The 25,197-nt window shown below is 45.1% G+C and overlaps 1 long non-coding RNA gene across 2 annotated transcripts; it reads left to right on the forward strand.

Moving 5' to 3' along the window:
* Nucleotides 1–1,081: 1,081 nt before the first annotated feature.
* Nucleotides 1,082–24,419, forward strand: LOC142415489 (uncharacterized). Of its 2 annotated transcripts, none has more exons than XR_012777429.1 (3): nt 1,082–1,219; nt 14,328–14,453; nt 23,633–24,419. It is a non-coding gene; the product is annotated as an uncharacterized LOC142415489 (long non-coding RNA). The 2 variants fall into 2 exon arrangements; XR_012777430.1 differs by lacking the exon at nt 23,633–24,419 and adding an exon at nt 16,226–18,563.
* Nucleotides 24,420–25,197: the final 778 nt, after the last annotated feature.

Below are 25,197 nucleotides of genomic sequence, written 5' to 3' on the forward strand. Positions count from 1 at the left end.
TCGCCGCTCTCCAGCCCGCACACCCCGCAGCCCCGCAGGGCGGGCCCCGCTCCCGCCGGCACGCCCGGGGTCGGCCCAGGGACGCCGTGCCAAAGCCCTGCTCCAGCCCCACGAGCCCAAGGGCGAGCGCGGGCCGCGGCCCCGACCGGGAGCGGCCGGCCTGGGCGGAGCCAGGGCGGCCCAACAAGGCCCCCGAGGCAGCCCCTGCCCCGCCGCGGGGCCGCAGCCTCCCGGCACCTCCAGGTGGAGGCGGCGGCAGCGGGCGGGAAACGTCCCGAGGCCCGCGGCCAGCCGAGGGGACGCGCTCGCCTTGTCGCGACCGCGGCCCCTCAGCGCCGGGCGGCCCCGGCCTCACCGCCGCCAGCGAAGAGAGACGCGGCCGCGACTCGCCGCCCCTGGCCGGCTGCGGCGGCGGGAGCGGAGCGGAGAGCCGGGAGGGCAGAGCCGGGAGCGCAGAGCCGGGAGCGCAGAGCCGGCGCGGCAGGGGCGGAGACGCCGCGCCCCCGCCTGCTGGCGAGCGGCTCCCGCTGGCTGCGCCCACCCGCGGCAGCGAGCGCGGCCGGGCTGCGCGCCGTGCCCGCGGGAGGACGGCGGGGCCGGGCGGGCAGGGCCGGCTGGCTGCGCCCGGGGCGTGAGCACCGGAGGGGGCGGCGAGCGGGGACAGCGGCCTCCCCCGTCCGCGAGGCGCTGGCGGGCGGGCGTGCGCCTGTTCCACAACGCAGGATCTGGGTGGCCCCAAAGGTGTTGCCGGTGGACACGGGGGCACAGCAAGGGTGACAGGAGGGGTCTGTATGTACCAAAGGTAGATGCACGCTCTCTGCTCGGCCTCCTCGCCCTGCTCCTGATCTCCAGCTAGCAGTGAGGGTGTTAACGTGCTGCGGAGGAAGAATGTGTAGCAACCAGAGCACCAGATACTGAGAGAAAACAGGTCTAAGAGCCCTGAGCAAAACAGGAAAGGGAAGGCGGTTAGTCCAAGCCTTTGCATTTGTATTTTTTTCTATTGCAAAGCAAGGTTGGGTTTTTTTCCTTTTTTTTCCCCCTCCTCTCTTTCTTCTTCCTGACTGTTTGTCAACAGATGTACGCTGGAGAGGAAGCTGCTCTGCAGGGGCTGTGTTTTCAACGGATATGACTGCAGCGAGAAGGACCTGCTGAAGCGCATTGGCAAGGCTCGCCTTGCCTGTGAGATGGGTCACTTCCTGATGGACAGCTTCAAAGTTAGGTGAAGCAGGAAATGGGGGGGAGGGAATCCCATGTCACATCGAGGTCTGTTTGCAACAGGGTCTGGACTAGCTGAAAGGAATTGGGGGCGGGTGGAGATGGACATGACCAGGATAAGGCAAGTGGCTGTATTGATGAAGCCATAACCAGCTTCTTCAGGTAATAAACGGTGTAAGTGGAAAAACAGGGGAAATCACATGCAAAAATTAGATCTGGTGAAATGTTTTTTCCTCAAGTATTTCAGGTTCTTGGAAGATCCTTAAATCAAAGTGCTACACTTACATAGAAGGGAGAACAAGCTGTAAGGACAGTCTGGGCACTCTCAGGGTGTCAGTGAACCTCAGCTAGTGAGTGCTGGTTAGGAGCCTCCAGAATTTGTTGAGGATTTGAAGGGGAGCCAAGACGTTTCCATTTACTCAGGAAAACCTGTTGGTTGGATCATACTCTGGGTTGCAGTTTGCAACCACAGCTTATAGATTCAGCCACACAATGGGAAATCATCACCTCGAAGCCTACACTACCTGGAAACCAAACCCTTTAATTTCCTTGCTGTCAATGGAGAACAGGAGTTCTTTACCACAGTGAGGTCTTTCCCTTGCTGATCTGAGGGATCTGCAAGGAAAACTGCTTCCAAGGCTGATCTGAGCTCAAGGCTGTAACTTGGAGGAGCTGAGCTATTAAATAGTAGCTGCTGGTCTCAATCCACCATGGAAAGCTTTTCCTTCTCTAAGCCTCTCTGACAGGCAAATACTGCTCTGCTTCTCCACATCTCAGATTAGGATGGAAAAATAAGGCTGGGATTTTGTTGACATTTTGCAGAGCAGCTTGCAGAGAGGGCATTTCAGCATTCCCCAAGAGTGGGCTAAGTCTTACGAGGGCAGCTGGGACTTCCTGGAAGTGTTGGACTTCCCATGCTTGCCCTATGCAGGAGACCTGAACGCTCACGATAGAAAACATCTGCGTGCTCTGAACATGTGGAAGTCAGGCTGAGTCCATAGTAGAATCCTGCACTTTGGAAAACCTTAGACAAAATGTAAGATAAAGAAATCCCTTCAAATTCCCCCAAACAAAATCTCTGGAAAAGCAGTAGCTGCTAGGCGGTAGGAGGATGTAGGGGAATCCTCTGTTTCCATACATGCTTTCCATCATGATAGCAAAGGCAAACTGTGGTCCCATGGAGTGCATTTAGGACACCTAAAGGGTGAGTCAGGGCTGGCATCTAGGGATGACTTAGTAACAACAAAAAAACCCCCAACCCTGCAGCACATATTTCTCATTTAGTGATGGCTTGAGCACTCTGCATTTTTACAGGAACCTTGCTCTACTGGTGACTTAACAGTTACTCATTTTTCTGGTATTCTCTGTGCTGATAATTCTCTGTGAGGTGGCAGTGAACGTCATTCAATGTTCACTCACGCAACGGCAGAAGAGCTACCTCCTTTTCTTTTGCATTTTAAGCTTGCTGCTTTTGGACCAGATGTGGACACTTCACTGTGTCCTGGAACCTGTGGCCTTGCCCTGGTGTGATAGTAAGGGAAGTTAAACTTCCACTGTGGAGATCGAGTTGTTTGCCTGAAGGGGCACTTAGGTTTCTGTAAGACTATGGTATTTGAAACTGCACCACTGGCAGGAGCTGCTTAAGAAATTGCAGTGCTCGGCTCGTATGTGCACTTTTCGCTCAGCATCAGACATTTCTGTGTGCACAATGCTCTGGGCCAGGTATTTTACTCATTCCTTACTTCAAGCAACCTTTGGTTTTTATTTCAGCAGACGTTTTCCTGAGGAGGGGCAGCAGAGATAAGGGGATACTTTTTCTGGTAGATGAGTTACACCAGGATTGTTGTACCATGGGATGTTTTTCACTTTCTTCCAAAGCACTCAGTAGTTGGAGACATTACAAAGTAGATGGCCTAGGAAGTTTGTCTGAGTGTGCCAGTTCTTATATTTTCATGAATTTAACATTGGAGAATTACCAGTATCTTTCTGGTCATACTGTTAAACTAAGACTCTTTTTTTTAAGCTCCTGCAGGGTAGACTTTTTACAAAATGTTCACAGAGGATGGGTCAACTTCTAGAAGTCTAACACTGGATTTGGGATACCATGGCTAGCTCTAAACAAAGCTTTTCTCATTGACGGGCAAGGGGAGGCTGCATAGCGAAAGAATTGGCAAATTTGGTAAACAAACAAGAGGTGTGAGGGAGATGGGAACAGATTTGAATCCAGCTTGTGATGAAGATGTGATGAATCCAGGTTTTGTGATGGGCAAAGGTGAGAGGTTGAAGATGTCATTTCAAGCTGTATCAAAATTGATACATTTCAGTTGTTGGTGGGGTGACCAAAGCAAAGATGGGTGACACAGGGCAGCCCCAAATGGATGAGATCAGAGTCATTATAATAATGTTGTAAATATGGAAAACTATCTTGGTATAAACAAGGCCAGAGTAGCACTCACTGTCTTCCCATCTGATGGAGGCTAGTGTGGGATATTTCAGAAATACAAAATCCCAACCACATTATCAGGGACAGGCAGTGAGTCAGAAATGTGAAAGTCGAGCAGACATTTTCTCTTCTGTTCCTATCGTTGTGAGCAGCATGGGGTGGCAGCCAGAAAGCTAGCAGATCATTTGTCTAATAGGATGCATTTGACATAGAAAACGAATGATGAAAAGTTGAAAAGAAAAAGGAAAATTTCTGAAGTCCAAAGGACAGTGAGATAAAAATCAGTACTGAGTTTTCAGGAAAGGTTGAATGTGGCCGAAAACTTTCGATGCATTAAATTACTTGTCCTACTTGTTCATATCAAATCTCTTCTCTTCCAGTGATGTGTAAGTTCAGTATTTTTGTTGAGGGAAGATTCGACATATAGCAGTACAGCATGTAGGGATTTTTTTCTGAGAGCCTTGGGTTCAAGATGTGTCCTAGTTCTGTATAAGCACTCGTGATCTCATTTTTTGGTTTAACTGTACTAATGCTGTAACAGTATTTCTGCAATTAATGCATCACCACCCAAGAAACTACAGAAAATGGCATTGCCCTATGTGTCTCATGCAATGAACAGCCTCCTTCCAGTTCCATTGGGACTAGGGAACTGGGTTATCCAGTTTATGTTTCAGGTAGTGATAGAGTATGCATTGCACATTTATTATAAGTAAAGTCCCTGAGTTTCTGCTAGTCTGCATAATCAGCTGCAGTAAATTACCAGAGTGCCAGGAGCCCTAGCCCTAAACAGCATTCATGTCTGTGCAGTCTGTCAATGTCTCTGTCCATTGCTGTGAATAATTGAGTGTAGTGACAGAGGCTGGAACTTTGCTAATAGTTAAAATGCTTTTGAATTAAAGCAAGTAATGGAGGGAGGAGGAGCCTGTCTGTACAGATTACTGTGCTCTTTGGGGCAATCGTCAGAGCAGTTGTCCTCTTTACAGGGAAAATGAAGCATAAGAAGGTTATTAAAGCAGATTTTGACAGAAAATGTGGTTCTGTATGGGAAACTTTTCATTAAAAGAAAATCTGGAAGACATTTGGCTGAAAAACAACATATTGCAAAAATAGATGCCCCCCATCTCCTCTAGGCATCAAGCAGAGATTTCATCTTCCATGACCCCTCTGTGAAGCTCTGCCTCTTGTTAGTCAAGAGCAGATTGCAGTTTCATATGAGAACTGTACTGCAGCATGAGCCTGCAGTGTTGACAAGGTGACAAGGATGAGATCACAAATCACAGCTCCCAGAAAGTGCAGCAATGGCATTCCCAAACATACTGGTTCAGATTTAGCAGCAATATTTCAGTTTTGTGTTTCCCTTTTTCTGGAGGTTATGTTTTTCCACCCAGTCAGTTCTACTGATTTTCCCAGGGCCAGATGGCAAGTTAGTGGTAACACTGAGAATGAAGATCCCCTGTATTTCTGTCCTTTCCAACCTCCAACATCTAAATAAGATGGCCATCACTTGAATAGCATAGAAAAATAAAGTGGGCAAAGATCATTCCTTGTTCCCGTGGAAAAAATTTGTCTAAAATGCTGATCCTATTTGTTGGCTCCCGTCCTGTACTTAAAGAGCAGTGATATAACTAACTCTCTGATGTGCATGCAAATGAACTGATAAATTGGCTGCTTTTTGTTTTTCAGTACAATCCTGTTGAGTCGCCCCAGTTCAGAGTGTGATTGCTTACATTTTGCTGTTAGCAAGAAACACCTACTCTTAGCGTCAATAAAACTTCTGTCACAAACAATAATACAACCACCAGTTGCTTATACTGCTTCTGGGAAATTAAAATTTTACCCACTCTATACCCATGCTTTACAGGAAGACAGCAAAACTCTCACAGATCCTGAGAAAGTAGCTTCAAAATCTCATTTTCAGCTGCTAACCTAAGGATAAGTTTAGTTGTGGTGACAAGCATTGCTATAGCTAAGCATCTCATTACATTACAGCCAAGGTATAATCAGTATCCACAGGGACAGCTGGATTGCTGGAAATTGAAGCCATTAGCTCTCAAATGGAAAAAGCAGTAGCTTCATCACACAGCATCACCAGTTGGATGTCCAGATCTCCCCTGATAGCAGAAATCTCTATTGCTAAAGCTACAATTCCCTTTCTGGCTCGTTGCAAGAGAAATTTCATTTGTTTTATCAGGACAATCATAAGTAAAACAAAGCAAGGAATGACAGACAAAACCTAAGACCTTTCTGCCTGTGAAATCAGATATCTTTCAGCAAGCCTTGAACCTCCGCAAACTGTCCTACAAAGCAATGTGATAAAAATACAAAGAAAAAGGTCTCTTATCCACTAATGCCACAGGGCCCAGTTGATAATGTTCCACTACCGGGTCAAGATGCAATACAGCCCAAAAGGCATCTAGCTTGCAGAGGCTTCACTACGCACTGAAAACAAAGGCAGCTGTAATCAGCAAACACAGAAATTGGGCCAGGCCCATAGTTGATCCTGGTGGTCTCTTTCAAGAATGTCTTAACATTAGTACAGTGGGTGTCTGCTGGAAATGTGAAAATAACAAGGTTTTAGCAGGGAGTGAAAGTTGGAAAAGGCTCAAGAGAAGAAGAAAAATATCTGAATCCACTCCTAGAAAATTTACACCTATGTGTTCCTTGTCTACCAGCAAAGTAGTACCAGTAGTACCTCTGTAATGGACTCTGTTTATCACTTCATCACCCAAAGCTATCAGCCTGCGTTAGTTTTATGAAGTTTCATTCCTAACTTCACCCTTTAGAAAACCTTCGGAAATTAGGCTGATGGTATAACTGTGTCTTGAGGCAAGTAAGGGTGTAAAGAACTGCTCAGGAAGAATACATCTGAAAAAGGAATTACTACACCCAGCAAACCCCAATTTGTGTTGGTTCTCTCCCCCCTCCCATGCCCTGTATTGTTCTCATTAGTTCTCATGTGTTGTCCTCCACATCTTTTCTTCTCCATAAGCACTGCTCAGACAGAACCCTAAAACCGTGCACAACTACCAGTAACCTGTCTCACTGAAGTCCTAGCCATTGTTTAGTTGTCCTACAATAATAAACTACAAGTTTCTTTTAATTCTTTACCAACGTAGATTTCACAGGGCATTACAGGAATAGATAAACACCATTCTATCCATTTTACAAGGAGAAGGGATCACTTAAGGTACCACGATGAGCCACTGGCATAGCTTGAATAGGATCCGTGTTGTGTTCTCATCACTGAACCCTGGCTCCATCATCACAGGCTCCTGAGAACTCCTGGCAGGATGTCGCCTCATCTGGGAAGAGGAACAGATTGCAGTTCCTGGCTAGAGGATGAAGCAACAAAGGCCTGGCTTTGTTTTAAATTATGCAAGTGTCCTCTTCAGAGAGCATAGCTGTTGCTCAGAAATGGGACATAACTATAGCCACGCAGAGCAAGTGCCATTCAATTTCAAAGCAAATACGGGCTTTCACTGGGAAGAAGATAACTCAAGACCTTCAAGAAAAGGGTTTTTTGTTTTGGGTGTTGGGGTTTTTTTTTGGCTTATGGTTTCTACTCAGCAGAAGTCTTTTTTTCTTTATAGTGACACTTGGTCTCACCTCTTGGAGTGCAGAGATAGATGCTTGCTTGCTTGTTTATAGAAGCTGCGTACAATACTCAGAACTGTTATAAAGAGTAGCTGCCCAGTGACATTGGCTCTGAATCACTAGTACCTGCAGTACAGGGTGACAGGAGCTCATGTGAGATCAGCACCACATTGTGGGGTCAAGTCCTAGGTCCTGCCACATCTAAACAGACCAGGACATAGCGATCAGATGCTTAAGGACTGATGGCAAAACTTAGAACAAGGACCTGGGGCCTTGCACATCAAACCAGTGACCCCGTGCTCATGTGCTGTGCCTGGAGCTCACGTGCAGGCTTGGTGTTCTAAGACAGGTAAGAAGGGCTGCCTCTTCATGCGCCTCAGGGGCCAGAGAATATTGTCATGGTAAAAGCTCTTGCTCTTTGCTTTCTGGAATTTCTACTCATGAAGCACCAGTGAATGCTTTTCTCGCTGCTTCCTCAGTTCTGTCCCTGTGGAGGACCCTTCCCAAGAGACACAAAAGAAATCTAGAGAAGATCCTTTGACAAAGGAATAAAAAAAGATGCAGGTCTGAGCATTTACCATGGGAAGTCTGCCCCTTTGCTACCCCAGAATGAGCCCCTTAGCTGCCATCTGTTAAAAAAATATCTCTCTTAAACTACATATTGGGGCTTTAGAAATGGACAGGCCTTAGCAGAAAGTTACTTTGCAGGTTTCTCTTAGAAATGAGATTTCCTTCCAGTCTTTGTTATGCCAGATTATAACCTACTTCATATCCAGTTTGTTTTAGAGAGAAACAACAGAACTCATTGGTGTCTCTTTGGATTAAAATGGAATTCTTCTCCAGTCCATGGATGAGTTAGGGGAAAATGTGATTCTGAGTAATCCTGTCTTCTGTAAGAAGTGCTGAGAGGATTGATGTGCACAGAAATCCCATAGAAAAGAGGCCAGCTGCTCTTGATGAATGTGTTCCTAAATTAGTCAAACCTTAATATTATAACAACTGTAGGATGACCAAGTCACCACTATGCTGAATCTGTCATAACAGTGACTGAATTATTAGAACATAACAGGAGGGGTACTTCCAGCAGAGACAGAAAAGCAGCCACTGTGTGTTGTGCCAGGGAAACCTGATCTGCAGTAGCATACACGTAGCGGTCAGGAAAGAGGAACTGGAAGGGATGGAGAGAAGAGCTAGCCTAACCACTGGTAAACTGGAGCTAAATGAGTTTGAGGTCAGAGACTGTAAACCATGGTTACCTCTGCTAGCAGAGAACTGCTGCGGGGGGCACAGGAGGCTCCTTTTGACCTAGTGAGAGATGGAAGAGTCTGCTGAGGAAGGAATTATTCCCAGTACTTTGGGTAGGTGCAAGATCTATAGCATGCCTGAGAAGCATGCTCCTTCACTGACTGTTACAACTGAATTTGAAATTGATGCAAAAACTGAAGCTTTGGGGGTTGGTTTATCTTTGCTTTTCTTTATAAGTCTTGTCATCATTTCCCCATGTGTCCATCCCTCATCTGCTCCAGCACAAAGAACATCCTCTCAGCAGGAAACTTGACAGGAGATGAGACATGTCAGGAATACGAAGCCCTGGCAAAGCTGTGTAGGGGGCTGGAAGGCAGGAATGTGTATCTCTCTGTGCCACAAGATTACGGTGCATTTAGGGGACACTGGCTGGTTGGTCTACAGAGTGAGCAGAGGAGGCCTTTCTCTTTGGTAGGTCAGCTGGCAGGTACACAGTTCTGCAGATCAGTGCCAACTGTGTCTGTGATGGTGTGGCAGCCATTTTAAAACGTGGCTGCCAGTAAGCAGAGCAGACACCTGTTCCCATGGGAATTCAGCTTCAGGGATTTCTAACGGAAGAACAATGTCATTGTTGTTTGGAAAACCCTGGAGTGATACTTTTCATTTTGCTACTTTCTAATAAAGAACACCATCATTAGGCAGTGTTTTTTTCAAAGTCTGTGTAATGAGGAAAGGAAACAGACCTCTGATCAAAATGCTGACAGGAAAGTAAGTGCTGTGCAGACAGACTTTCCAGAAGAGCTGGATCTTCTTGCTGGACATTGGGAGTGCAGAGGGACAGAGGCATGGTCTGAAAAGGTGGAATCACTGCGTAGAACTCCATTCCATAGGCAGGAACTCTCTCTAAGATCTGAAGGGTTGGGACAAGGCAACCAGAAGAACACAGTTTAAACTGACAATAGAAATATCCCAACTCTAAATTTCTGTGAGCCAAATTCCATCTCGGCTTGAACACATGAATCTCCCAGCTAGAACAAGTGTCAAAATGCCTGAGGGAAGAGTTTGTCCCACAGAGCCTAAAGTGAGAGACTGCAGACTTAAATTGGCATACCTTTGCAGATTATTTACTGACCTGACAGAAGTTAGCCTACTATAACTGGATATGCCTCCAGTGTGACTTCTTTGCTTTGCTTTGTGGGAAAATTGCTTCATCCTTCCAAAGTTAAGGCAAACCAATCAAGATGCATTTTTGTCTTCAGATCAGCTCTCCACTAGAAAGATAAGTTTTAGGAAAAGGGTAATTAGCGTAAATGAGTATTATTGATATTTAAATTGATGTGCTTCTCTCTCTCCAAGGCCTCCTTTGGGTGGATATCTCAGGTTGTGTTCCTGAACTTTCATTTTCCTACCACACCTGATATTCATATGAGAAATATTTTGATTCTAATTAAGGCACATTTGCAACAATTTGTTCACCCCACAAAAACAGTGACGCAGCCACCTTTATTATCTGAGTTTTCCCTATTAGACTGCAGAATCTGATGTCTGTAAAGAACCTGTTACTGATGTAAAAGCAGAAGAAAAGAAACTTAGTATCTCTCAGAGCACTGAAAAAGATGCCTGAAAAGTGACTTGGCTGAACAGCAAAGCACTTGGCATGCATGCTTGCAAGGCAGGCATGTCCATCCCGCAATTCCGCCAGCATGTGCTTTTCAGTTTTCTGTTTGATAAATTTTGGTGCTTTGGCACTTTCCAAATCTGAACATAAGGCGATTAGCAAATATGAGTTACATCATTTGATTGTGGAGGTTTTTTTGGTGTTTTTTTTTTACTGGGTGATCAGTCCTAAAGAATCTGCAGAGAAGAATGAGAGAGAAAACAAACAAGCAAAGATTCACCTGGAGTGAGATGCCTTAGCCAGCGGGCAGTGCTGTTCTTGGGCAGCCTTGAAGGAAAGCATAGAGCTATGAAATATGCAGGGTCTGAGTGAGCCTGGACCATAGAACAGGCTTCCAAAAAAGGTGAAAAAAGCAAAGGAAGGTGAGGATAACTGCCTGTGTGGATAATTCAGTACCAGAGAGCGTAACAGCAGATTTAGTTCTGTATGAGTGATTGGTCTCAGAACTGTAAAAAGAGACAGAGTGAAGCTGTAGGAAGAGTGTTTTAAAAGGGATACAAGTGGAAAGAGAGCTTAAACAGAGCTTCACGGGAGCCCATATATACTGGGGGACAATGCTTATGAGGGTGTCAGCACAAGCTGATAGACTTTCCCCCTCTGAGCCTTCACTGCTGAATTGCTGCCACAAGGCTCTCTGGGTAGAATTCGGAATGTCCTTCAGACATGTCCTTAGCCTGGGTGGCAGCCCCTGTGAGCACCAGGATATGGGTTGTCTCCCTGTCTCAAAGTGAGAGGAAGGGTCAGGCTCACTGTCTCTGCCAGAAAAGACATTGTAGAAGCACTGTCAGGGCCAAAAAAGTGAAGCTTATTTAACTTAGAGATAGAAAAAGACCATACTTGCCTTCAGTTTTAAAATCACCAAAAGTCACCAATAAATGGTATTTGCCCCAAAGGAGATTGCAACCGGTATATTTTGCCAGACTCCAATTTCAGAGGATGCAGCAGCCTCCAAGAGTCAACTTCTGAGCCCTGCTGACTGAATTTCAGCTTTACACACTTGTTAGACACATCTGTATATACTGCCAACAGTAATAAAATGCTGAAGTTTCCATTAAACAACCCCTCCACACACAGCCTGCATCCCTAGCCTTCAGCAGCTGGCTTGATAACAGTCGTGCCCTTTTCAAGTTAATGTATATTCCTATGGGGCTTAATCTATCTCTTCCATCCCCCGGACTTGCCCTAGTAATGGATCATCACCAGTTGTTGACATTAAGGTTTTCCCTTTCCAGCTGAGTGCCCCTTGCAGGATCCCATGCACTGTCCATTTCTCTGGGGGGTGGAGGAGTCAGTGTTTCCTAGGGCAGCAAAAACATTTTGATGGAAGTTTCTTTCCCGTGGCTGTCTGGAAGAGCTGAAATTTTCCATTTCTCTTCCAGCAAAATTCTCACTTTGCTTCCTTTTCATGGCATACTTTTGGCTGCTACTTATAAACATACTCAGTCAAGAAGTGAAGGAGCACCATTTATTCTGATGGTTGAAGGCTGGCTGAAGCCAGATAAGATGTCTTTATTTTAATTTTTTTTTAATGTGGAAGGCTAGAAGTCAGCCATCACCAGCCCTGGAAGGGAACTCTGTGGTGGCTGTTTGAGAAAGGAGGAGCAGAGGAAATCCTCAGCCACCTTAGCTATTGAGTGACAAGACAATTTAAAAAAAAAACCTCCAGGATCTGGGTTCAGGTGCAGGGACTGCCCAGGCTTACAGCAGCTGGCATTGCTACAGAGCCAGTTAGCCTCAAATGGGAAAGTGAGGCTAAAATACGACAAACACAAACACACCCACAAACACAAACCTGGTATCTGAACCACAGAAGTCTCTCAGATATTGATAGCAGGCTGGTCCATCAGCTTTCTTTTGAGCCAGGTAGTGTTTTTTCACATAGTGTATTTTTGGCCAATCTGGGCACGGATTCAGCTGAAACTAAAGGGAGGTTTAATTTGGAGGGGGTGTGTTGCCAGTTCCATTGTTTACTCAGATGAGTTCCTGCTCCGTTTCGCCATACAGCTACACAAAGGGCAGCACAGACGTGGGGGACGTGAGCTGCAAGCACGGGGTGAGTGAGCAAGGTTGCTGGTTTCAGCTGCAGCATCAGGCTGAGGCTGGCATAAACCATATGTGGAACGAAGGCATTTCAACGTAACATTATCTTTGGATGGAGGAGGAAATGGTTAAGGCTCAGAATATCATTTAAAGGGACACTGATTTTTGAACACACACACACACACACAGAGCTGTGAGATAGATGGATAGATAGATAGGTAGATAAACCAGCCTTGACTACTGCACTTCCAAGACATCTTTAAAAAGCGCTGTAAATATTAGACAGTATGACCTAATTTAGCGTCAGTAACTCAGTCTGCTGAGGAAGAATGTTCCTGTTTCATGTAATCATTCCCTAATAATGCTGTGAGTCAAGGAAAAGCAACATTGTCTTAGGGCACCTGGGATACAGGACAGTGAAACTAACTGGAAATGGGAAATTAAACTGATCTCTTTTGCTTCTGGTTCCAAATTACATGAAGTCTAAAAGGAAGGAAAAGGAAGGAAAACACCATCATTGCAGGAAAGGCACCAAGTTTTGGGGGGGGTTTGTTTTGTTTTTTCTTTTTGCTCTGTTTACAGGATTTGTTCTAAATGCTTCCCAGATTTTCAGTTCAATCTATAGGTTTGGAATTTGTCCCATATTACACCCCATCATGTTGTTATTTCTGCACTGACAGTATCCTTTTAATTTGTGGATTTAAAGGTCACCAAAAAAAGTGAATGACTAGGAGCGGGTATAAGTGTATTTTTAAAGAGTAAATGTACGTTGTGCAGAGAGTAAATGGCTGATGTGCACGCCCCTGCAAGAGCCCCATCGCTGGGGATACGCAGCTCCTCCAAAAAGGTGCTGAGCACCTGCAGTAGCTCAAGGGAGACTGGATGCTCAGCACTTCTTGGGAAATGCTCAGCATTTCTCAGCAGGAACCCTGTCCTAGTGGTTATAGGAAACACCTCTATGTTTTAGTAACTGAAGGAGGGCGTAGGGCTGACGAGAGGCTCCTGCTGGCAGCTTGTTGTGCTGATTTTATTCTTGGCTTCATCTGATTATTTTCCGTGTCATGTTTTGTTAGTATCGGCAGGGAAGAAAATCGGTGCCATAAACTATCCATCAGATTATAAATTGCCTTCCAAGCCATAATTCTCAATTATTATCCAGCTGCTACATATATCCTGTGGGGACTGACAATGCACATGGTCAAGGGAGTGCAATGTAGTAAACAATTGTCTAAAATAGGCTGTGACTTTTATCCCTTTATTATTTTTTTCCCTACCTCTCCCTTTTTTATTTCTTTTTGGTCCTCACGGAGTAAAACAGGAATCTTTAAATAGAATGAAGGACACACCAATAAATACCTGCCATGAGAAACATGTTCATTGAAATGGCACAGTGCAGCACAAGCTGTAGTGCTAGAAATTGTGGATTTAAAGTGCTGACCTTTTAAATGATGATTTGCCATCAGCACTGCATGATGATGAGTAGCAGGGCTGTCAGGCCTGCCTGATTGCAAAAACTTATTTTCTAGTATATATTATTTTGTAGTACTATAGTGCAGTTGAGGAAAATTATTAACCCCATTTCACAGCTAGAGGAAATAAATAAAACATCGGGTAAGGTATCGCCAAGGTCAAAGTGCAGTCTCCAAACGTGGCTCCTGCTCACTGGTGGTGCTTTGGGAAGGCACACTGACCTGGTGTGATGACTTCCTCTGCCACTTTCTTCTCCCTCCCTTTTGTGGTTGGGTTGTGACCTCGGGCCTGAGCGACAGCAGCAGTGCAAGCAGCTGGTGTGTTTTCCACAACTCCCCAGACGGGCCCCTAGACACGCAAAAGAGAACTCTGCCAGAGCAGTGTCACCTTTGCGCTGCACAGTCTCATGAGCCAGGAGCAGAGGATGACAGAGGAACTAAGGAATTCGCCGGCCACAAGCAAAGGCAGTCACTCGGCGAGGCTCGCGGTTTGTTGTGGGTCAGGATGTGCTGCGGTCAGTTTGTCTCACCTTTTTATGTCTCTGCATGTGACACTTGCCTGCTAAGTTATGATTCCAGCTAAGACACGTACAGGTTTCAGAGTCAGTTGCGACTAATTAAATGTGCCTTCCTCTTATCTGAGAATGCCTCACACTGCAGTGAGAACTGGAGAGCAGGCTCCGGGCAAGTTGGCTCTGCCAGGGGACTGACAGCCTCATTGCTCAAGGAGAAGGCGGCTGTCCAAGGAAACACTGCATGTATTTGCACTGTAAGTGCCTATCTTAATGGACTTTAACTAGACCTTAAAAAATATACAGTTTTGCCGAAAGGAGCAAAATGTGCCTTAAATGGCTTTTGGCCAGAGTTATGCAGTTCATCACACTTAGAGCTTGTGGCCATTGGAAGGGAGACCGGCAGGCTGAGGTGGGTAGCAGGGCCAGTCTTTCACTATATGGGTGGTAAGGATGCTGGCAAAGATTAGCATCTGCACTGGGCCTCTAGCACCATCATTACAGGGCTGTGTTACCTGCACAGGAAAATACTTAAGTGCTGTGGAGCTTCATCACTTATTTCCACAAGGGTTTCATTCCCATTTCTCTCAGTCTGGTGCACGTGGGACCTTGGTTCCAACATGCACCGAGAAACACATCATCAAGCTCCTGCAGCCACAGCAGGGAGGTGGACATGGCAGGGACAGGAACAGGCACATGCTTTCTTGGAGGAGAATTACATCAGTGAGGTCCAGGTTTGCAAATGGAGAGAATGACAGTGAGCAAAGTTCTCTTTTTCAGCCTGCTTAGCTCCTGAGCCCTTTTGGGAAGTTAAAGGTCACAGAATAAATGATTTTGCAAGCCTTTTCCCATGGGCTAAATTCATCCTCTTGATGCTTCTAAAGGTGATCTTTAATGATTGTTCATATAGAATATTTATTGTATTAAATACTGGAAGTTCTGGGGACACAGAGATTCTCAGAGAGAAACCACTATATAAAAGAAAATTATACTATGTATAATGTACATATTCCACAAAGACAGCAAATCACACAGGTTCTGAGAACAATTATAACATTTTTTGCCAGATCTGGGAGCTTTTTTGCTCTTTACCTTTCAATAAAGCTGGCAAAGCACTTGACAGGGTGTCTTCATAACAAAGTGCTCTCTGGAGAGTGTGATAAATTAATATGGGCCAGAAAATTGCCATCATTAAAACAACATTTTATTGGTGTGCATGTCTAGCTATTCCCCATGCAGACTCATTCTCATTATCTAAGAGATGCTGCATGATTTTACTCAACTATATAAATCTGCAGCGTGGGGGGAAGAGGAAGGGGAGAGAGAAAGAAAACAGCAAGACTCATGGACTTCGAAGATCAGGAGAGGACAATCCCTTTTCATTTGCTAAGAACATCTCCCTCCCCATGGCAGCCAGGCACTGCAGTTGCGGTGGGCCATAGAAAGGTATCTCCCTCTCTCCCCTCATTGCACGCAAAATGTTGGATTTCTGTTACACCACCCTAAGATCTAACCTTGTTAAAGCACTGACTGCAAAGTTAACAGGCCTGAATCCAGACGTCACCTGTGAGGGAGCAAATAGATGTGACTCCTGTGATAGAGTGGAGTTCTGCAGTGGTGGAAGAAAAGGACTCTGCCTCACGTGTGGACACAATTGCACAAGTGTTTATCACAGATTTAGTGTCCTGAGAGTTAAATATACCAGTTATCTTTGCAAAGTCCAAGCAGCCAGAAGGAGGTGCTTCTGTGCAGGTCACATAATGAAATTATGCAGCTCCTTGCCACAGGGCAGGTGGATGCCAATAGTTTAAGCAGATCTCAAACGGGAATAGAAGTCTGAATGGACAGAAAACTCCTCTGACTCTAGGAAATCCTGGAGCCACAGATCTCTGGAGAATGGGAAATTAGCCTGGGGGATGATCATTACCTACCTACTCTCTTACGGCATCTGTATTTGCTACACTGGGACACAGGACCTGGGCTGGCCAGACCTTTGATCTGACCTGCATGGCCACACTTACCTCCTTAGGCACTGGATGAAAGTCCTGAGAGACTCCAGGAGAGTGGCATACACCAAGCAGGACTGTCCTGCAAGGCCACAGGCAACAATAACCAGCGTGGTCCTTCGCCATGGGAGTGTCTGGCCAGATACAGGCTACAGACATTTTGTGCCTTTCAGCTGCCCCAACAACCCGCCGCTGCTGGCGCAGTCGCAGAGGGGAAGGTGTCCTCTAATGCACTGGAGGGCAAGGGAAAGCCTGCGGTAAACAGGCCATTGCCATGTAATCCACACTCTTTTGGCTTGCCTTCTTCTTTCTCTAGCTGGAGGACACTCCAGCTGGGACTGGATTTGCTTCCAAGCATGAGAACTAAACTAAAAGCAGTTTTTGCAACAGCAATGCTGTTCTGTAGAATCAGCTCTCCTGTCAAGAAAAGCCGCTTCTGCCTCTGTAGAGGCTGCTAATAGTAACCTGCATCACATGGACCAAAACGAGGGATTTCTCAGACCTGTCACGGACTGCTGCCTTGAGGAAATGGACACAGCAGCTGCAGTGGCGATACCCTTCACCACCTCTCCGTAACAGAGATACTGACAATTTGGGAGTCAGGAAGACATTCCCATAATTGGACCTAATTCCAGCTGGGAAAATGTAATTTACAACCTCAGCAGCTCAAACCCATCTGGAGCAGTTCAGGACCATATGTTCTGCAGGCAGTATGGATTATTTATCCTGAAAATCTTTGGTGTAAAACACATTTAAGCCTCCATTTAGTATCATGATGTGAAAGTCAATATCTTTTAAAGACCTTACTCCATGCTCTGTCAATGTGGGAGAACTTTGGCCAGCAGGATCTACTGATTACAGCGAAAGATGGTGATCCACGAGAGCTAAGCCTGAGCTTTCACATCAGTGCTCGGGGCAAAGCAACATGCAATTATGACAACTAATGAACAGCTGCAAAGCTGCAGGCATAAATAATGCCTGCACAGAGTTCTGAAGTACACAGACACGGGATTAGATCCTCCACTAACACGACCCTGAGCCAGTCTTTCCAGTCTGCCTGGGCCTTCATTTTCTGATGAAACAAGGAATGAGAAATCCTTTCTTTCAAAAGAGACAGGATGAGAGCAGCTGCCAACATGATCAACAATATTTCTGAGCACTGAAGGCTGCCGATGAGAGGCACCATGGGGATGGAAAGCACCTCTCTTCCCCTTCTGCAGAGGAAAGTGCCTTCTGATCCAGCCCACCTAGAGACATGGTAGAGTGGGCTCTGCCCCAGGTGCCAGGCAAGGGAGCAAAGCTCTGAATAGCTCCAATTCTGAGCCCACACTCTTTCTTCTTGCTTCCATGATGCTCTTCTGGGCTACTCTAAAGGCCCCGGAGTTAGCTAGGTCTGGCATGCCTCTCAGCCCTCACACCTTTGGGATAGTGCCTATGTTCTGATGCGGTACATATACCTGGGACCCACTGGAGAATGCCCTGGTGCTCGTTCATATGCAGCCTTCCTTGTGCAGACCTCCTTAGCCCAAGCAAGGCACAGGTTTTCCCAACCTCACTATGGCTCATGCCTCAGATCTGCCCGGCTGCTGCGGTATGCTCGCTCACAGCCCCAGGTGAGCCAACAAAATCTCATCAGCTGCTACCACAACATAACAGGCGCTCCAGGAAACCGCCAGTAACAGTTTTTAGGGCAGAACTGAGCAGGGACAGGGTAATGTACAGGCCAAAATCCTGCACAGCTGGGAAAACTCTGTTAAGGGACTGCTGTATGCATTTGCTGCTAAGAGGCTTACACATGGACTTTGAGATCAAATTAGTGTGTAGAACAAAGTAGCATCTTAGGACTGACCAAAGCCATTCCTGTATACTGTAGAGAGAAAAGAAGGAACACAATAATTCAGGGACAATGATACCTAGTTATGTGATGATCTGAGCCAGACCTGAGACACTGATCCAGGAGGAGGATGGTGATACCTAGGGAAATTTATCTTGATTTGAAGAATCGGATAGTCAGTGAAAAAAAAGGAAAAATAGATGGAAAAGGGAAAAGCATATTTACTTATATATGCCAAGATAGCACTGGCCAAAAAATGGGAAACTGGATTAAAAAAATCCATCCAGATTTACTGGCTGTAATAAGGCTGGGAAGTGGGCAGTTAAAGAAGATTCATTAATCACAGAGACGTGGTTCTCTCAGCAGCCATGTACGACACTATCTATTAGAATTTATAGATCGTAACGTTACCCCAAAGGCCACTGTTGCGATTAGCAGCATGCACTTCAGCTAAGATGCAAAAGACCAGCCAGGCCATGGAGATGAAAATCCCATTTCACCTTGAGAGGCAGATACCAAGGAGAAGAGTGGAGACACATGGGTAAGGGCAGAAGGGGCAGCAAGTGCAATAGGACTGCACTTACCACCCTCATGAGTGTTCGGCTGCCTCTTAAACCTGAGCCAGACCTAAGTCCTGAACTGGCAGGTTTAAAGGGTATACGTGTAAACTGCAGCCACTGTCCTGCCAATGTCATCCCAAGCCCCAGTGTGGCAATACAGTAATACAATTTTAGACGCCCTCCTGCTCCAAAGAACTGGATCAAAACCACTACAGCCACCTAGCCAGCGTGCTGCGCCAGCCTGAAACGGCATATTTTGAACAGCTTTAATGCTGATTCTGGTATTGCCCACCTACTTTGCCACAGCTGGAATAAAATTATCTAAACTCTGTGTTGTGTACAAATCTTTCAATGAATCAGCACCTAAAAGAATTTCTAAAGTATACTATTAAAAAGAAATCAACTGTAAGCCAAGACTAGTGAAACACTGTATTCATGCCAGGGAAGGTAATTTAGGAATTCTCAACACACATGGCATTTTCTAATACTCAATAAGTGTGTAAATGTAATGCAGCAGAACCATTCAGCGGCATTTTTTTCTTTTCATTTAAACCAAAACAGTTGCTTTTAAACAGGTTTTTATCATCCTCCCACTCTGCTTACTCCACATTTTTCACCATCATGAACCTGAAAGTGAAATTGGCTATAAAGCAAAATGAAGCTGGCTGTCTTGCTTTCCCTTTGCAGAGGCAGGCAAAGCAAACAGCAGACACTGATTGTGCACATGAAATTAGATTTCAAAAATTGTGCAGTTGGCTATACAGAGAAAGACATTTGTTATGCAGCTTTTAAACTGACAGTGTTGCGTTAAAAAAAAAAAAAAAGGAGGCCAAAACTGAAAAAATAGAATGTAAATCTGACACCCCATTTCTATAAACACTTTAAAGTAATGATGCTGCTAATGAATGCTGAATTACAGTGTAAATCTAATAGATCAACTCCTGGCACCTAGATTATGATGACAGGACTTCATCAGGTGTAATGAATATACCAGAGGACTGAACAATGATTATCTCATTATGTTAAAAATGTTACCTATTTTTCTTTATTAAGGAAACATTCATTTCATTTTTCCTTCCAACAAAGCAAACACTTGAGGAGCTCCTGTCCACTTCATACAGCAGGGTCTGGGATTTCAGCAGTCATCTCCTCTGGATTATTGCGAGGTATCTGAGGAGGTGCAAGAGGTCTGCCTGCTTGTTGCTGTCAGAATGAAAGCAATGTTTTCAAATGATGACATATCTAATTAAGGAGGCTTTCTTGATTGTGTTGAATAAGTTTCACTTTCCTGTTGTGCTTTCAACTTTGCGGCTTTTTCTTATTGATTTAGCATTCCAGGAATAGTGGAAAAATGAGGTTTTGTCATTGTTCACAGAATGAGGACAGCAAAAGTGAGTCAGAAAGAGGTGGCTCTAGCATAGGCAGGAGGCATTTTGTCCACAGAAGGATAAGGACTAGGATTGCCAGGGCTGACTGCTCTGCCCTGGGAATGGGGATAGGTCTGGGATGAAGGTCTGGGGGCTACTGGGCAGCCAGCGGAGCCAAGCCGGTCACTGCAGGGACAGAGCGGGTGGAGAAGGTGGCTGCTGCTTCATGAAGAAATGGGAGATACGGGAAGGTCAATGAGGCCATGGTAGGCCTGCCTGTGCTAGGAGAACTGGGGGATGGATGCAGATTTAGAAAACAGCAGTTGCACTGACTGTGCCTTCACCAGTGTATAGATATGACTCTTAGTGACAAGCCTTGGGTCGGATTTGGAGCAACAGGGTCATCTCCCCTCACCTATACAGGTACCTGTATATCAACTAATAATGTAGTTCATAGACCCCAAAATAGTTTTCAACAGAGAGCTATTAGCAACTAAATGCTGACAAAGGAAACAAATGAGTGATTCTCCCTGTGTTACATAGAAAGGCTTTAAATACAGCCACAATCCCCCTAGAATATGCTAAAATAGGAGATATCTCTGGAAGCCTTTTCCATACTCAGTGGTGCAGGATGCACCCTTCATCTGAAATGCTTGGAGCAGGGAATAACTGCAAGGAAGAAACCAGGGAGCAATCTCAAGATTCAGCAATGGCACCGTATCTCACAGTCCCTCTTAAATACTTTCTCTGGTCCATTTTAAAATGGTGTGGTGCAAGAGGTGGGAAAAACACACTGGAGGGGAGAGCAGGAGTCCCAAGGCCATGGATGAGGCAGAACCTCCCCAGGAAAGAAGGAAGGGAGCTGATGAGGCTGCCGGATGGATGCTGCTGTTCTTGGTCAATGCTAGAGCAGCGGGGCTTTTTTCAGTTCTTGCTTTAGTAACTGAGTGATGAGTGAGATGTGCAGTTCCTGACTTAGAGGGGATGCACCCAGCAGGTACGTCAACTCCACCCCCACCAACCTAACCAATACAACCATACAAAAATTTGCTGCACTGTCCCCAGAGTCTTCAGCTTCATTAATGACAACTACCCGGGATGTATCTGTACCCGCCATCCTGCAGTGACATGTGGCATTACAAAAAATATCTGTGACCTGTACTGCACTGTAAACAACACCCTGAAACTTCAGGGAAGTGAAGAATACTCTGGCTGGTCCAGAATACAGTTCTGCTGTATTCTAGCAAGGGACCATTTTACCCTGGAAGAGGTCCCCCAGTAGCATTACATGCATGATTGCGTTCCAGAGTGTCTGTGAATACAGGTGTATAGTCATACATCTGCATAAACTCATGAATTTGCAGAGGTAATGCTATAGCAACAGGTTTGTAAGAGATGGTTGGATTTAGAAGAAAGGGTTCTAGCCTTTCCTGACTGAGTTTCAAACTCAGTGATATTTCTGTTGCTGTATGCTGTTCTTATACTGTAACGCATAATGACAAAATCCATTGAACTGGCTAGTTAAGCTGAGTTTATGGCTGCATGGTATCTCTGGAAAAGCACAGAAAGCAGACAGAGCATTCTGCTCTATCTTTACCATGACCTTTTAAAGTATCATAAGGTATCTGCATTTGCCTGGTCTTATATGTCCCTGCCACCAGTTTGCATGGTCCAAAGCATCCACAGTTGCCAAGTCCTCATGCAAAGGATTTTTTCCACTGGTGCAGATATTACTGTCCAGTAGCTCTGAGTTCACTGCGACACTTTGCACCAAAATCAAAAGCCTTTGTTCTCTATTCCCCTAAATCTAAAAGTTCTTATGGCTGCTGTTAGCTAAAGCTAACAAACACCCTTCAGCAAACCACACATTGCAGGAATTTCCTTTTTGGACCATGTGTGGTCTGACTCCCACTTGGAGCTGTTTTAAATCCAGCTATGGCTCAGCCTGCCTTTTAATGATTAACTGTTTCTCCACTCCTTCTCAATGGTGTTTGAAAGGTTAGCATAAGTGCAGTCCTGTGCAGACACCCAAGAAAATGGTGGTGCTGAGCACTAGCTCTTATTGTCTGATGAAATGCTGACCAGTGGAAAGCAGCTGCAGATCCACCCAGGTGGAAGGAAGTGGTACTTGTTTACAATGCTTTGATTTTGGCCCAATATAGATTAATGTACAGCATGGGCAAGCCATAAGGATAATGCTCACATCACACACATCTGTCATAACTTCTGCCTTGACTTCCGCAGCTAGAAAAAAAAAACTCTCAAAAAACTTCTCCATGTATCTCATGCAAGAGAGTCCTCTCTCCTCCAGCACCAGCTAAGAGCAGCCAGCACAGCTGGGGCCCTGCCTACGGCCCTGCTCCACAGCCCCTTTGCGGGGACGGGAACCTCCACTGTCCCAGGCTAAACACTCGTGTTCACTCGTTTTGCTACATGAGAAGCTCTGTCATCAATATTTCTTCTTTTTTCTTTTTTTCTTTTTTTTTTTTTTCCTCCTGGTATTCGCTTTAATTCTATATTTTTGTCTCGCACAGTTGGAATCAAAACACTGTGAAGGAAACTAGTATCTTTGGATTTTACTGCAGCACTAGGAGTAAATGTCTGCCACCAGGCCCCCTACCCAACCACATCTAATACAAGTTTTATAACTCTTGCAAGCACATTGACTATCTGATGTGGTAACTCCAATAATCTTCCCTCTCAAGTCTTGGGGACAGCTGAGAAAGGCTAATAAATCTGGATTTTTATTACAGACTTCACTTCATCCATACTCTGCTGAGGGAAAGGCAACATTGAAAGCCAAGTGAAATTTTACAGCTCTAGGGAGGAGTTCAATATAAAGTGAAAATTACAGGCTACAGAAACAAGAACAGAGCAATAGATACAACGTTTTCTTATTACCCACAGGAGTCTGACTCTGGAGTGGTATTTCCAACTGACACCAGTGATCTTTTAAAGGCTGGTGACTTGATGGTGTTTATGCAGTTACGATGAAGGTCTGTTGGCAATTAGGGCTAGACATCCAGGACCCATAAAGGATCTCTACTAAATAGCTCTCCACACAAAACTGGAAGTGGGATTTTTTTGCCTGCTTCAGGTATGGATTCTAGATGCTTCCGTGCTGCTATGGGTGTCTGCTTTGGCCCAATGATCACTGTGTTTTCTCCCAAAGAGCTGGCACATCATTTCAGATTGAATACTTCCATTGCAAGTAACATAAAGAGCTGGAAAGAAAGCAATTAAAGTCGTGCATACTTTGCAGACGTCCCTTGTAAAAGGCCACAATATCTCTGTTCCTGGGAGTAGCAGCTGCTCCTGCAGACAGCAGGTGTATGGATTTTAAAATATAAGTAGACAGGGAGAAACATAACACTTAAATACACTTGCTTCCCATACACATAAATGTAGCCACACATAGATTGGAGTCCTGTATCACAACATATATGTGCTGGTACATATCAGAACATCTAGTCTCAAATTAGATACAAATCCTGCTTGGATTTGGGCCTATTTCTGATTGTTTTTAATGATACTGTAACCATGTCCAAGCCAGCAAATGCACTAGAAAGACAAGCGACAGCAGAAGAACTATGTCTCTTCCTCCAAACATTTACTTGATTTACTGATATATTAATCCATCTCAGGATTTATCCCCCTTTCTCGTTCCAGATTTCCTAGGAGTTGCATGGGAAGAGATTCATTGCTGTTGAAATCTGTTGCTGGAAATGCTGTTATGGTGTATTCTTCTGCAGGGGGAGGATTAACTCAACTGTTAAGAGGTGTTGGGGACTGGAGGTGCTAAAACCAGGTCACCATGTGCTGTTCCGTGAATGTCAACGACAAGCTTTGCTGTCAGTTTGCATCTCTTGTTTGCCTCATCCCCAGCCAACTGAAATACTTCCAGTCAAAGTATCTCTGTATATTTACCTGTCTTGACAAATCTACTGTCCCTGAACATTCAGACGGAGACGTTACTTTTCACTCTATTGTCTAATATGAAAGACAGCATCTTTGGGATGCAGACAGGCTGCGGCTCTTCACGAGGGGCAGCGTGGTGGTGGAAGGCACTTCTGTGATATAAGTGCATCCCTGCCTGGTGGGAAAGTACCTCCTCTTTGGGGTAGACCTTCTTATCCCTCAGAGTTCACATCAGGAACCCAGAGCCCATTGCCCTCTGCACCTCTTAATGCTGATGAGGAAAACCTAACCACACATGAGCAATGTGCTTCACCTGTTTGTAATTCCAGGTTAAAAACCCACTTCAGAACTGTTCCAATACAGCCTGCTTGGAGATGCACAGGACAAATCAGGCTGCAAAATGGAAACCAGTACCACAAGTGCTTAATACATTTAGATTATTCTCTACTATCATGCCTTGATCTGGAATTTAAAAGCCCTGTGCTCCCAGCCAGGCCAGAACTAAGACTAGAGTGTGCAGTCATCTTTGGTTATTACATTAATGCTATTCATTTTGTTGGTTATTTCTGGTATAGCCATAAACATAATCTATACTTGATTACCTGGTCTGCTGTATTGATCCTGTAACTAATTGTGAAACTCATGATCCTGTGTGTGACCGCTGAAGATATGTCATCATTATTCCTTGTCCAGCAGGAAACCAGTCTAAGTTCATTTACCTTTTCAAAACCTTCTTGTTAATGTTTGTAACAACAAATCAATGAAATTCACATTGCAATGCACAGTCTCGCAGCTCTCCATGTCAACAGGAACAGGAAAGTTTGAAACAGCTCCATTGCATTTTGTTTTTATAGCCTAGCGGAGATTCACATCTGGTTTCCAGAAACAATTAACCTTTATAAGGGAGTGCTACAACCCGAACAGTCTTCCAGAATCCAACCAACTGTACGTAAATATATACACCCGTGGGTGAGGAAGATACACATTGCCTAGCAAATAGATTTTGTTGCTGTGCATAAGCTTGACTATAGAGCAGAAATATATGCTTATAGAGGACTAGATGGCTGAAGAGTCTTATAATGATGTTTAGTGCCTTTCACTTGTAGGCTGAAATCCAACCCAGATCAGCAGCAAGCAATGCCATTACTACCTAATAACTGTTGGGCAGCCTACGGGAAATGCATGCATGTCGTGAAAAATTACCGCTCCAAACACACCTCTTCACTCAAACAACAGACATGGAGAGCTGGCTGGAGGTGGCTCCGCGGGCTCAAGAGAGGCTGAAGGCAACCGTCCTGACTCTTTGCACTGACCAT

Source organism: Mycteria americana, chromosome 11 (assembly GCF_035582795.1).
Source record: "Mycteria americana isolate JAX WOST 10 ecotype Jacksonville Zoo and Gardens chromosome 11, USCA_MyAme_1.0, whole genome shotgun sequence".
Taxonomy (NCBI): Eukaryota; Metazoa; Chordata; class Aves; order Ciconiiformes; family Ciconiidae; genus Mycteria; species Mycteria americana.